General features: G+C 39.0%; 1 pseudogene; it reads left to right on the top strand.

Moving 5' to 3' along the window:
* The first annotated feature begins 58 nt into the window (after positions 1-58).
* On the top strand, positions 59-9,631 carry LOC145903217 (uncharacterized; annotated as a pseudogene).
* The last annotated feature ends 4,254 nt before the right edge of the window (positions 9,632-13,885 follow it).

Genomic DNA, 13,885 nt, shown 5'->3' with positions numbered 1-13,885 from the left:
AAACAAATGGTTGTTTTAAAGCAATGCATTTGTGTTTAGGTCAGTTATATGCATAAAAATGGAAGATCTTGTAACTAAACTTTTACCTGAACTGATTGATAACCCAGCAAAACTTGATGAGTGTGTTTCACACTTACATACACTTGGTGTCCGTGAACTTGGTGACTTCAGACACCTTAAATTAGAGGACCTGCTGATACAATTCACCCTAGTGCAGGCAAGAAAGCTGCTTAAAGCACCTAATATAGAACCAGGTATTTTGTGTAAATTTTTTGCATAGCGTTATACCAGTCATATGTATTTAACATTGTACACAATTGTTTTTTTCAAAGTTTCATCAAGTTCTGGAAGTTCTAGACTCCAGCTTTAGCAGTGTCGAAGCAAATACATCATTGCAATGGATTTATGAGTTTACAATCCATTGGCAACGGTGTTCCCCAGCAAACATTCAATGTTTGGAAAGTGGCAAAGTACCCAACCTCATGCAAAGAAAAGAGTTAATTCACAAGACAATAGACGAAGTATTGAAAGTAAGTACTGTTCATATAGACCTGTAAAGTTTAGTGGTGACTGTTACAGTGTTGTTGCTCATTTTTCATTTCAGCTAACACTAAAACCAGGAAGAAAGAATTTGGATAAAATTGCATATAGAACTGTTTCGAGGTATCCCAAATCCTTCCGTGATGTGGTAGATAGTGTACCAATAGGAAATGACTATAATTCAGTTTCCAACCAGTTATTTTATCGCTGGGAAAATGTGATGAGAAAAAAGAGAAAATTGTGTGAATTTGAAGATCAGATTTCCACAGAACCCTCTACAAGCAGTAGTGGGTATGAAAATGATACCATATTTCAAAAATGGCTCCAAGAGGAATTTACCAAAAAAGAAAGAAACATGAAAGAATACTGTTCCCTTAGTTTTTTCCGAATCTAGCCCTCTGGTTGGCATTGTTTACTAATCAGCGACACCAATCTCCTATTTAGTATTAAGAATTCAATGAAACTAGCAGAAGTTTCGAATTGAGTCAGCTGATTTATTAGTAAAAAATCGATTTCGCCTGAACTGGCATCCTCAGTTTCTGCAAATTCGAATTTGCAAATAAAACACAGAAAGCTATACGGTAAATAAACCCAAGAATAAAATAAATTAAAATGAAATATAATAAAACATAATAAAACTGCTAAAGTTAAAAAGCAAGAAACACTGTACTGCTGCCTTCCCTATGCACTACACTGCAATGGAAGGCGTTCAGACTTCAGAGGCGCAAAGATAAGCCGAATGACGTGACACGCAACGCAACGCTACACCACCTGCAGCACGAACGTACGCCGTAAACACAACACATAAGGACATAGAAAGGGCGATGATAAAAACCAATGAACAGAAATGCGTTGCAACCGTGGGACACATCAATAAACCGTCAACAAGATATAATTCACCTAATTCTGGGAATGATCATTTTTTGAATGTTTATTGAGGCCTGCGTAAGGTTTAACCATTTGGCTTCGCAAACATCCAGCCTGTTGACCATCGGTTGTTCAACAAATGTCACTGTGAAACAGCTTTCAATGGGCTGGTGTTGACTTGACGAGGGGTGTGCACTTGAGTAATGGTGGCGCAGGGCCGTCTTGTCGGTACTCCCCGTTTTGCATGTTGTCATATTCCAATCTGACCTATGTTGCGTCCATCGTTTTGAGAATTTATTTTTTGTCTGACCAACGTACTGTTCATGGCAGATTTGGCACGTTGCAACGTAAATGCCATAACTTGCACAGGTTAGGTGTTGCGTTAGTTGGTATTCTTTGCCTGTGGGTTTATTTACCGTATAGCTTTCTGTGTTTTATTTGCAAATTCGAATTTGCAGAAACTGAGGATGCCAGTTCAGGCGAAATCGATTTTTTACTAATAAATCAGCTGACTCAATTCGAAACTTCTGCTAGTTTCATTGAATTCTTAAACATGAAAGAAGTGATGGAACAAATGAAGAGTACCTTTTCGAAACAACGAAAAGACATCAACACCAATGCCAGAGTAAGCGAAATTTTTGAAAAAATGGCCATTCTTGGCAACCTCACAATGACTCATGCAACACTATGGTCAACTTATGGCTTTAAGTTATGACCCAAAGGAAATTCCTGTGAGAATGACCAATCGCAGCTATCACACATACAAGTAATAATTTGTTTTTATTAAAAATACATGCTTGTTAGGTAAACCGCATGTTTTGCAGAGCTTTGAAAGCAATGGCAAAACCATCTGTTGCTGCTTGCAATAAAGAGATTAGGCTTGAATGCAAAACAATAGGAAATAAAACTCCAAAGTCCACTTCAATTTTGGAACTTCTGGGAAGTTATTTCAAGGAAAATACCTCAACTGTTTTAAAATGCATCCAAGTGAGTGATCAGTATGCATTTTTAGGCCTCCGAATGCTTATGCACCTAAATGTTCTTGACAGGATAACTTGCTACTGCAAGAAACGATTGAGAATGGTGATCCCAATCCGTTTATAATTGCAACAGGTATTACATTTTTTGGTTGAATTTTAGTGGTTTGGGTATAATAATGTGTTTTCCTTTTCAATTCTAGGTAGCACACCAGCATCATCCAGCTGTTATTCACTGATTATAGAGAGGAGTTTGGTTTTTCAATGCAGTGAGTTTTTCCTGCATTCTCCGGTCTTTTTTGTTCATTCTATGTATTTAACATACAATACCCAGAAAAGGCAGCAGCAACAATGGAAATTATTCAACGGTTTGTAAGCTCTTGCTACTCTAAATTGTTAAATGTTACATAATGTTGTATTGGTGTTTTTTTATGGCCAAACCAAGTCTCACTATAGTCAATAGCTATATGTAACTTTGGGAAGAAAACTTTGACATGCTAAATAAAGCTAAGACCAATTTATTTTATTTAAAAACACTATATATATATCCCTTTTATGGGAGTAATCTTTTTTGTATTGCCAACAGTTATTTATGACTAAGATGCAATGTTTAGGTGCGGACAAATTTTTGGAAATGTTGCAATACATGAAAGTAAATTTTGGTTTTGTGCAGATACTTTGCTGAAATAAATCAGGCTGGTTCCAAAAGCAATAAGCGACGATGTGCAGGAGGAACACATCCAAAAGTGTTGGCCTTGGGCAGGCTAATACATTCTTTGCAGCATTCATGTACCACTTAATGGTTTGCAAAGTCATTCAATAAACAAATTTTTGGCAATTTTTGTGTGCACAGTTTGCGGTTATTTTTGGGGTAAAAATTACCAGGACAATTGAGGTAAAAACTGCTGCCAGTGGTTTAGCAAGTAAATTTTACAGTGATAAAAGCAGTAAAATGTACTGGAAAATACGCGTATTTCTTACAATGAAAAGCACGTAATTTTTCCTTTTAACGTCAAAATGAACGTAAGTTTTTACGGTGAAAGTCGCAGTAGATTTTACGTGTTGAACATGTAAAAACTGCTGCCAGTGGTTTTCACAGTAAAATTTTTTAACAGTGCAACATAAACGGAACGGAACAGCGGTGCACACTAACGTAGGCTACAAAAGAATGCCCTTGACGACACAGAGGATCACTTATATAGGAGGGGGTCACGTAACACTACCACGTTGTACAAGCACTCATGCGAAACACACTACATCCCCTCTTTACTGAAAATGTGAAATCGGAATTACAAGTCCTGACGAACGGGTGGTTTTACCAACCGACCGGAGCGAGTACGCATTTCATGTTGTTCTGGAATCGGCCGTATGTGTCGACAGTTACCTCCCAATGACCGGTTTGGGGTATAGACGATGTAAGAGCGTGGAAGTGAGGTTTGGGAACGTACAATGCCAACCTCTTCACCGATCCAAGCGTAGGTTTCCGGGGAAAGTTCAGGTAGAGGCCGTACCCGATGTCGCTTGTCGTAATTTTGCTTTTGATTTTTCTAGATTTCGAGATCTTTAGCTCTGAAACTCGATAAATAAGACCAGGACAAGGGACGACGTCCATCACGGAATTGTCGTCTTCAACCGTCTTCACATAACTCCGCTGGGCTGAATCCGGAAACCAACTTTGTAGCACGGTAAGAAAGTAACGCCAAATGGGGGCCTTCGGCTTTGCTTAGTAGACATTTTACCGTCAATGGAGAAGCGGAGAGGGCTGACGGTAAAATGTCTACCGTCTTAGTAGACATTTTACCGTCAGCCCTCTTCGCTTCTCCATTGCTTTGTGGATAGTGGGCTGCTGGTCGGGTGAATGAAGCCACATTCGTTGGCGAAATAGTAAAAATACAGGAATTGTATTGCGGGCTGTTATCCGACATCACTATATGTGGAATTCCATGGCGGGAAAAACATATAGACTTAAAGTGACTGATAATGTCCGATGAGCTCGTGCCATGAGCAGGAAGGGACAACTCAATAAACCTCGAGAAGTAATCTATGACCAATAGATATATTTTATCTTGGAAATGCAACAAATGTGTTCCTACTTTTTCCCATGGTCTACTAGACAGAAGAGAAGGATGGACATAAGGATCTGGATAAATACCATTTTCATGAATGATACGACTTAAGAAACTGATTAGTTTAGCAGAAAAAATACACTTATCTGCATTTCACGTTACTCCAGCCTGATGTAGGCGCGACAAGACTCCCATCAAACGCTCGTCGTTCTCGTCCATGTGCGCAAAACTCCCTGAAGTGAGTCCAATATTTGTGACATTTTCTTTGAAAATGCGTTTGAACAGAACAGATATACCGAAAGGTAATGTATTAAAACAGAAACTTTTTTGAGAGTAGAATTTGCCAAAATTCCGAATTAGCGTCCAATTTAGAAAAATATTTAGAACCGGATAGGCGAGCAAGTGTTGCATCTACAGTAGGCAGCATCAGTCGTTCACGACAAACATGTTTATTTAAGTGAGTGTAGTCTTCACATATTTCTTAGTTTGTTTTTCTTTGGGACAACAACCATGCCGGCGCACCAATCAGTTGGTTAAAGTAAACGAGAAATAACTCCAATTTCTTTCATTCTTTTTAGTTCCGTTGTTACGTTATCATGTAAAGGAAGTGGCACTCAACGACGTGAAGTGAGACAAAATGGTTTTGCTGAATTCATGAGTTTTATATCACAAGTGGGTGCCAATTTTCCAAATCCCGAATAAAATCTTGGTGTATAAATAAAATCTCACTCCAGGTCGGCATAAGAATGCGATGTGCGACGTAGTTCCACCTGCTGCCTTTTCACAATCCCAGTGTTTCTACATGTGTTGACTGCTTTATTCAAAGTTAGATTAGGATCTAGTTGCAATCGCTCAGACAAACTTTTGTCAAGCAACCCAACCACAATACGATCTCTCTTATTATTATTCTTTTAGTTCGCCATAATTGCAGCTTTCGACTAGTGAAAATAGTGAAGTTATAAATTCATTAATAGTTTCCCCAGGTCTTTGCGCACGTGAATTAAACTGGCATCGTTCATAAATTACATGCTTACGAAAATCGAAGTATTCATCAAACTTTCGTTTTACAATGTTGTACGTTTTAATTTTCTTCATCAGAAATACCAAAAGAATGCAGAATATCATCGACCTTATCGCCGATAAGGTATATTAGTGTATCAGTTTACTTTTTACTTGATTCGTCAGACAATTTAGATGCTGATCTGTAGCATTCAAACCTGCGAATCGATGTTCTCCAGCATTCCAGCTTGTTGAAATCAAAGCATTCCGGCGGTGATATCTGGAAAGCCATACTCTTCTTTCTCTTAAATAGTGGACCATATGAAAATAGGGTGAAAAACCATATGAAAATAGGGTGTAGTTGTTGAATACTATCTATTCTTTCAGTCTCAAATCATTTCAGACGAAATTTTTGGCTAAACCCAACCACAAAAGCCCACAAACACGTTAGTTTGCATTTGCATATGTTTGCCCCTGCATTTTGCGTGCCGGGAGGATGGTGGACAGCATACCTCAATACTGAAACTAACATCAGTCATAGGATTGTCTTAATATTTATTTTTGTCCTTGACACTGGCATGCTTTTATCTGACTATCACATCTATACCATTGCAGAATATGTTTAGTACGTCTCACCGTTGCACCTATGTCTTGTGCGTAAATATAAGCCTATAATGGCCAAATATATTCACTACGATGACATAGTTAGCACTTATTTCAACCTTACCATCATTGTGTGTTTGTTTCTTGTTGTATGTGCAATAAAATGTTTAACGAGGAAAAGGTGCTACAGAAGGGAAACACATTCATATTCAGGCAAACCTATTGTCGAGGAATACGTCATTATCTTGATTAGTGATTTTCTCCAACAAGTACAGAATGTAACAAACTACGCACTGGGCAAGTGACCGAATGTATTCAGGCCCACAAACGGAGTTTTGATTTAATCGATTCCTGCCAATTGACCAAAGCAACCATCAATGAAGTTTAAAGCAGATTCAGAATATCAAGCATACGGACACCTCCTGAACAACCTTGGTATGGTTTGCGAGCAAAATGCGATCTGAAAGCAATCGAAGCTTTTCGTGTAGTTGAAGACTTCAAAGCAAAGACGAGAGAGGGAAAAGTCAACCTAAAACAACGTGAGAATAAACAAAGCAAATTTGGTCAAACAGTGGCTCTGTTACCCATATAAATTGAGTTGATCCAGCTAGTTTAAAAGCTGGTTTTTCTCTATGTTCACTAGCTGCAGTAATGAATTATCCATCTGGTGAACGTTAAATTCACCCAGGACAAATAAAAGTATGTTTACTTTGCGCAGATGTCTTCCGCACAGGATCTATAGTTCCCAATTCAAAGAATTGGTCCTGAAAACTGTGCATTTTAAATTTTAGCAGCTGAATAATTGATCTATTTTTCAAACAATTTGCCGTTTTGAGTCTAATCTAGTTGGAGGAATCACATTATTGATAAGAATTAACATGCATTGGGACTTAATGTTGCTGCTGCTCTTTTTTGGATTTCTTCCAATCGGAAGATTTGATGGCGTGGAGGAAAAAGGTAAAAACGTTCTTTGAGATAATTTTGTTTTTAACGAGGATTTACAGTAATATGCGAAAATATTGTCTGTGTGCAAGTTGCAAATGTCTCTGCTCCATATAAATTAAAAAATATACGTATTTAGTAAAATGTAGCACTTCACAACACAAAGTTGTTGCCATATATCATTAAACAAACAAGTCAATTTACTTTCTACGGAATACGGAAATGTTCCAGTCGTAATTCTTAAACGATGAACTTATGGGGTAAGTAACAAGATATTTATGTTTTCCAGAGTTTGCTTGCAAAAACGGCAAAGTTATTTCGGCTGAGAATTTTTGCGACGGATTTAACGACTGCGATGATATAAGAAGATGAGTCGAGTGAAAGGAAAAGCAAACTTCAAATCAGGTGCAAATTTTTGGTGATTTTCAATCTCACTCCAATTCTACGTACGCAAAAAAGTTTGTTCATGATACTGAAAACAATTAAAATAACTTGGCATAACTTCCAGTTTGCGGTTAAATGATCCGTAAGCAGATCAGTGCGAAATATTTGTTGATATATCACACTATTGATAAGATATGCCATAAACAAACTGCATTCTTTCTTACGCTGTATCGAGTTGTTAGTTTACATACTTGTATGATATCGTCAGTTTCTGTGTATAAATTGTATTGTTAGTTTCTATGTTTATATCACATCGTTGTCATTTCCCTTCTGGATAAAATATTTAGAAAACTCAAATATAACCCCTGTAACAATTTCAAGGAAATTTTCACATGTTTGCATTTAATAACTTTGGTTGTCAGGTCTCTGGGAGGAAGCCATCCTGCTCAATCCACCGAGATTATATTTGCAACGAAACGGTCACGTGTCACGGTTTGACACCTTTTGACCTCAGTTGTCCGAGTCATTACAAATGTGAGAACAGCAACACGTGAGTTCCACGTGCAACTTTATGCGATGGTGATTCGTGCAACGGTTGCCCTGAAGATGACGAATGGGTAAACGGTGGTGGCTTTTTCTGCTGGAGAAGTGGAAAATATTGTCATCTTCCACAACAGCTATTGTGGGACGAGGTTAATGATTGCGACAACGGAGCGGATCTGTGTTTTCCCACAACGATTCAAGGTAGAGTGACTTTGTATTGCAAAAATAGTTCAAGAAATATATATTACAAAAGCAAAAGAGGAGACGTACGTGTTGCCGTTTTGTTAAAATAATGTTGATGCATGGGCGATCTACTGCACAAATACGTTACACTTGTAATCAACCAAGCACGATCGTTACAACACGCATTATGTGATCGATTGTTTTGCCGCACCAGCACGTTTCGAATATGGGCAAAATCCCGATCAGTTGTTTTATTCGGTGTATATAGGACAAACGCCTTTATCGGTTTGATAATTGCCCGCTCAACAGTCGCCGATAAACTTGGTAACTCTGCATTTAATTCTTTGGCGCCCTCAGGCGGTTTGTACCTTCTAGCATCGAATTTAAATTAACAAAAATTGACTAAAATCGTATTGACTAAATTTGGGACGGAAACATGTTGTTCCATGAAGCACCTGACCTCTGACATCACTTGTTTTACGATTTGTTTTGTCAAGACTCGCAATAGAGAAGCAGAACGCGCTGGTTTAACCATGCCACGCATAAACCAAGGAAATTCCCATCGACCATCTGTGAGGTGGTTTGAGTATTTACCGAGCTGAGCGCTCTCAAATTGTTGACGTCACAGCTGACGACAAATTTTATGTAAGCAAAGTCACCTAAAGTTTAACATTACACAGAAACAACTTAAACACATAAACATCGACATCGTTGGTCCTCTTCCACTTTGTCGAGGTCAAAGGTATTAACTGTGGTCGACCGCTTCACCCGATGGCCGGAAGCGATACCAATCGATGACGCCACCACCATCACTTGTGCACGTGCTTTCGTTTTTCATTGGGTTGCGAAGTTCGGCATTCCCAGTCACGTCTCGTCAGATCGTGGCCCTCAGTTGACGTCCGAACTGTGGACAACCATTGGTCAACTGCTCGGTATCTGTCTTCACCGCACGACAGCTTTTCACCCACAAGCGAACGGCTTGGTGGAGCGATTTCATCGCCATTTAAAGAGCGCGTTGATGGCGCGTCTAACTGACTCCAATTGGTTGGACGAGTTACCATGGGTGTTACTTGGTGTTCGTACCGCACCCAAAGATGACCTGCAGGCCTCTTCCGCGAAGCTTGTTTGACCGTTCCTGGTGATTTTATCGCCCCTGCAGGCGACTCCACCGTCAAGTTTTTGCCGTCATTGCGGGACACCTTGCAACAAATTTTGCCGCAGCCGATGTCACGTCACGCCAACCTTCGGCCGTCCGTCCCTTCCTCGTTGAGGACCAGCCCATATGTGTTCGTTCGTCGCGACGTTCATAGACCTCCCCTGACCAGACCATACGATGGCCCGTACAAGGTGTTGCTAGCGTCGGACAAAACTTTCACTTTGGACATTGGAGGTCGCTCACAAACGATTTCGATCGACCGCCTTAAGCCGGCTCACGTCGACATTTCGGTACCAGTTCCAGTTGCCGTACCCCTAGCGAGAGACAGACCACGGCGCAATGTACGACCACCGCAACGCTATTCAGCGTGACACTTGCACGCTTCTGGAGGCAGGTCCTGTGGCGACCGAACTGCAGTGTTCGCCTGTGCATTGAAGCGTGCTATTGCCTTTTTCCCGTGTCGCGATGGCGCCTTATATACATGTGTTTTGTGTTGCTCGCCCCTTTCCGACTCTCGCAATAAAGCATCAACCGCTTTAACCCTTCCTTTAAATACAACTTGATTTCTGAACTTTCAAGCCTGTAGCTGCATGACAACCCTTTATCCATAAATTGACAAAAAGAATTAGATTGCAAATAATTAGTCATAAATGATGAAGCTGTGTCCTTTCTAATTTCATCAGCAACCTGCTGTAAAGTATGTCTACCACAATCAGGTTCATCGCATTTTTGCAAGGTGGCTAATTACGTTTTTGTCCCCCAGCAAGGAAAACATTTTCAATAAATTGCTACTACTCAGGTAAACAACACTAACAGCATTCGTAGAACCATTTCTTATCACCAACACACCTGCGCAGTTACAACGTCAACAAAACCGAAATCTTTCGGGCCGAGCATACTTCGCCTCAACTCCGTCAGACAACCCCCTAGACCGACCGACCGATCAGCAGTTGAGGCGCAGCAAAGCGCCTCGTTTTATTATGTCATTTCCGTTTTTCGGGCTTCGGGCCGAGTACTGCGCCTGAAAAGTGGCCATGGAACTTAGTAATTGTTTTCTTTACCGACAATATCTTTACAAAGCTGTGCGGTAAACATGAAAGCAACGTCTGTACTGTTGCAGAAAAGCTGGAAAAAACATGTAGCTTCTTTACCTAACAATCTTTATTTTTTGTTGCAACCCTGGAAATTTAAAATTTTTACTCTCTGTTCTACAGGTAATACAACATTACTACACCTCAATTGACGATTTCAGTAACAGCTGACCTCGGGTTTCACATAATTATACCAACACCAACTTCCAATATTGCAGCATTCAACTAAGTTTCGTAAGGCCGGGTCCACACTCACGCTTTGCGCCTGCGGATTCTTTGTTTGTTTCATTGCCGCGGGCGTATACGCCGGCGTGCGGGCTTACGCTCAGGACAAAGCTTGGAAGCGTGAGCTTTCGCCCACAAGAGGTCGCGGGCTTGCGAGCGCTCGGCGTATTACGCTCTCGACTTGCCGCTGAGCGTATACGCCGGCGAAATCATTTTGATTTAGCTCACGCCCGCAAGCTTTGGAATTAGGTTGTGGGTCGAAGGTATAGGTGTTGTTAGTGGAAGTTTGATGTGGTCTAGAGTATTTTTTGAGTTTAATTACTTTCGAAAATTAATCACAAACTGTTTTTTTGAAAAACTTTAATTAACAAGACATTTTACCTTTGAAACCAAAATAGAAATTTGTTAAATCATGTTAGCTTTATAAAGTTGTAAGAACAGTTTTAGTTGAATTAACGCTTCAAAAGAACATGTCTAGTATTATGTAGAAGGGCAAAATCAACTTATCAAGATAATTTACACGTTGATTATACCATGGCATGTTTATATCTTCCAGGTTCCAGCTTTTGCATAGTTTAGGTATTTCCATTTAGCTAGTGAAAAAGCTGTTTAAATAGAAAATGTAAATTGTGCTCTTGCTGGCCAATTCACCTAAAAACCAAACAGCTTTTTGTTGTACAACAAACTAATGGATATTTAGACATGATTTCAATATCTTTTGGAGCAGTATTTCATGTGGTTTTATTTGAAATGCTTTGAGCAAGCCTCCTTTCTATTTTAAAGTGAAGTATCTTTCATTGGAATATGAACATGCATCCACTAACAATCAACATGTTTAAGAAAATGTTGCTGGTTTTGATCATACCATAATAAAGGTTGCTCATGTTTTCAAAATGTTGAATTGTTATATTTGGTATAGTTATCTTTTGCATCATCTACTGTTTAGCTTTAAAAATTGCATGTGATGTGATGCTTTAATTAAGTGATACATTGTATGGTTTCATGATACTGTATATTTGTCTAAAATATGTGCTCTTATTTCTTTGCGAGGTTTTCTTCAATGTTGCCTATACATTTTTCTGTGTTTATTCAGCACTCGTTGCCAAAACTCAGCAGTATGGTGGCCCATCGCTATCACACACATTTTAACAAAAAAATATCAAATGCGTATTTTGTTTTGCATTATGACTTTATTTTTAATTACGTTTTTAAAAGCGATAATAAATTGAAATGGAAAACGCATTTTTAAAATTAACTTCGTTTTAAAACAGATTTCAAACTTGACTTTGAGATGTATTTTGAATAGAACTTTCAAATAAATTTTTAATATCACTTTCAATTTTATTTTGGAAATCAATTTTACATTTCATTTTCAATTTTATTTTAAAAATAGTTTTAAAATCTATTTCGAAAACCATTTTCATTTTCATTTTCATTTTGAATTTCATTTTCATTTGAAATATGCGATTTTTTAAATCCCCACGTAGCCCAGCGCTATCAATCCCATACACATACAATAGCCATTGGCCCAGCGTTATCAAATTTAATAGAAATCATACAACGTTCTAAACAAACTTCGTAATTAGTGCTGCAATAAAGTAAAGTGTTGTTTGGTTGCAGACGATGTATTTATTTGTTCCACGTCGTTCTGTTGTTCTTGTTTGTGCCATGCGAGGCTGAATTAAAACTAGACAACAATCTTCTTTATAATTCCAAAAAGTTGCGTCAGTTTTTGGGAACGAGATTGCGTAGTATATTCATACTACAGTTGCATAAGACGTAAACGTAAACCCTGTTCGAGATGAAACGAGTCAAGGAAACGTGGGAAGATTTCGAAAAAAGGGTCGGCTGGCGATGCGGTGCCGTCGCGTTTTTTTCGCGCGTCGTTCGAAGCGGCAGGGGGCTTCACACCCGCAGAGCGGTTGGCGCTGACGGCAATAAATCATTTTTCGTTGCCACGAAAACTAGGCCAATGTGCCAGCCAATTTCAGCGTCTCTGCATTGTAAAATGTTGTGACAAAGCCAATTATCGTTTGAACGTTTAAATCTGTAATGAAATAAAATACTTATGTCTAGTGTGTTTCCTTAGGACAAGTGAAAAATGAATAATTTTGATTTAGTTGTGATATTACTGCTAAATCAGCAAGTGATACTGTTAGTGGCACTGATGTACAACATTTTGTACCCCAGAAGGTAAGTTGGTTTGTATATTGGTTGCTCCAAAATGAACTTTATGTGTCTATATGCATATTATGTGTAATTTGTACAGGGAATGGGTCAGACCTATTTTTCAAGACCGAGACAGATTGGGGGAATTTAATTTGGTGAAGGACATGTATGAAGATGAGGAAAGTTTTCAAAAATATTGCCGAATGAATGTAGCAACTTTTTGTGAGTTGCTACACAAAGTGGAACATTTGATAGTGAAAGAGGACACCCATTACCGGAAAGCCATTTCGCCAGCACAAAGGCTTGCAATAACTTTACGGTAACTGCAGTAGAATTTACAACAGCATAGTCATGTGAAATACTAATTATTTTAACTTTACATTGTGTAGATATCTTGCTACTGGTGATTCCCAGTCAACCATTTCCTTAAGTTTCCGGGTGGGGCACTCAACTGTCAACAAAATTATATTCGAAACATGTGAAGCTCTTTGGGATGTGCTGATGCCAGAGGTTCTCAAACCACCATCAACGGAGGAAGAATGGAAGAGGATTTCTGATGAGTTTAATGACATGTGGAACTTTCCAATGTGCTTAGGGGCCATTGATGGCAAACATGTCATTATTCAAGCACCTGGAAATGCCGGTTCCGAATATTACAACTACAAAGGCACACATAGCATTGTTTTGCTTGCAGTATGTGATGCACAGTATTGCTTTACAATGATAGATATTGGTGACTCAGGAAGACACAGTGATGGTGGGGTGTTTGCCAATTCTGAATTTGGTAAAAAGTTTATGGATGGAGAATTAAATATTCCCAGTCATGCATGCTTGCCAAACACCAATATATTTGTACCATATTGTATTGTTGGTGATGCTGCCTTTCCATTGCGGTCTAACTTAATGAGACCCTATCCCGGAAAACATTTACCTGTTGACAAGAACATTTTTAATTACAGACTTTCTCGTGCTAGAAGAGTTATTGAAAATACATTTGGGATTTTGGCCACTCGTTGGCGAATATTTCGAAGGCCCATTATTGCTGAGCCAAACAGAGTTGTTGCTATAACAAAAGCTGCATGCTGTTTACATATTTTTTTGCAGATCAAAAATAGGCAATGTGTGCGAAATGAAAAGTTT

This window comes from Ascidia mentula, chromosome 5 (genome assembly GCF_947561715.1).
Source record: "Ascidia mentula chromosome 5, kaAscMent1.1, whole genome shotgun sequence".
NCBI lineage: Eukaryota > Metazoa > Chordata > Ascidiacea > Phlebobranchia > Ascidiidae > Ascidia > Ascidia mentula.
The sequence above is the reverse complement of the archived record's forward strand: the minus strand, read 5'-3'. Positions and strand labels throughout refer to the sequence as shown.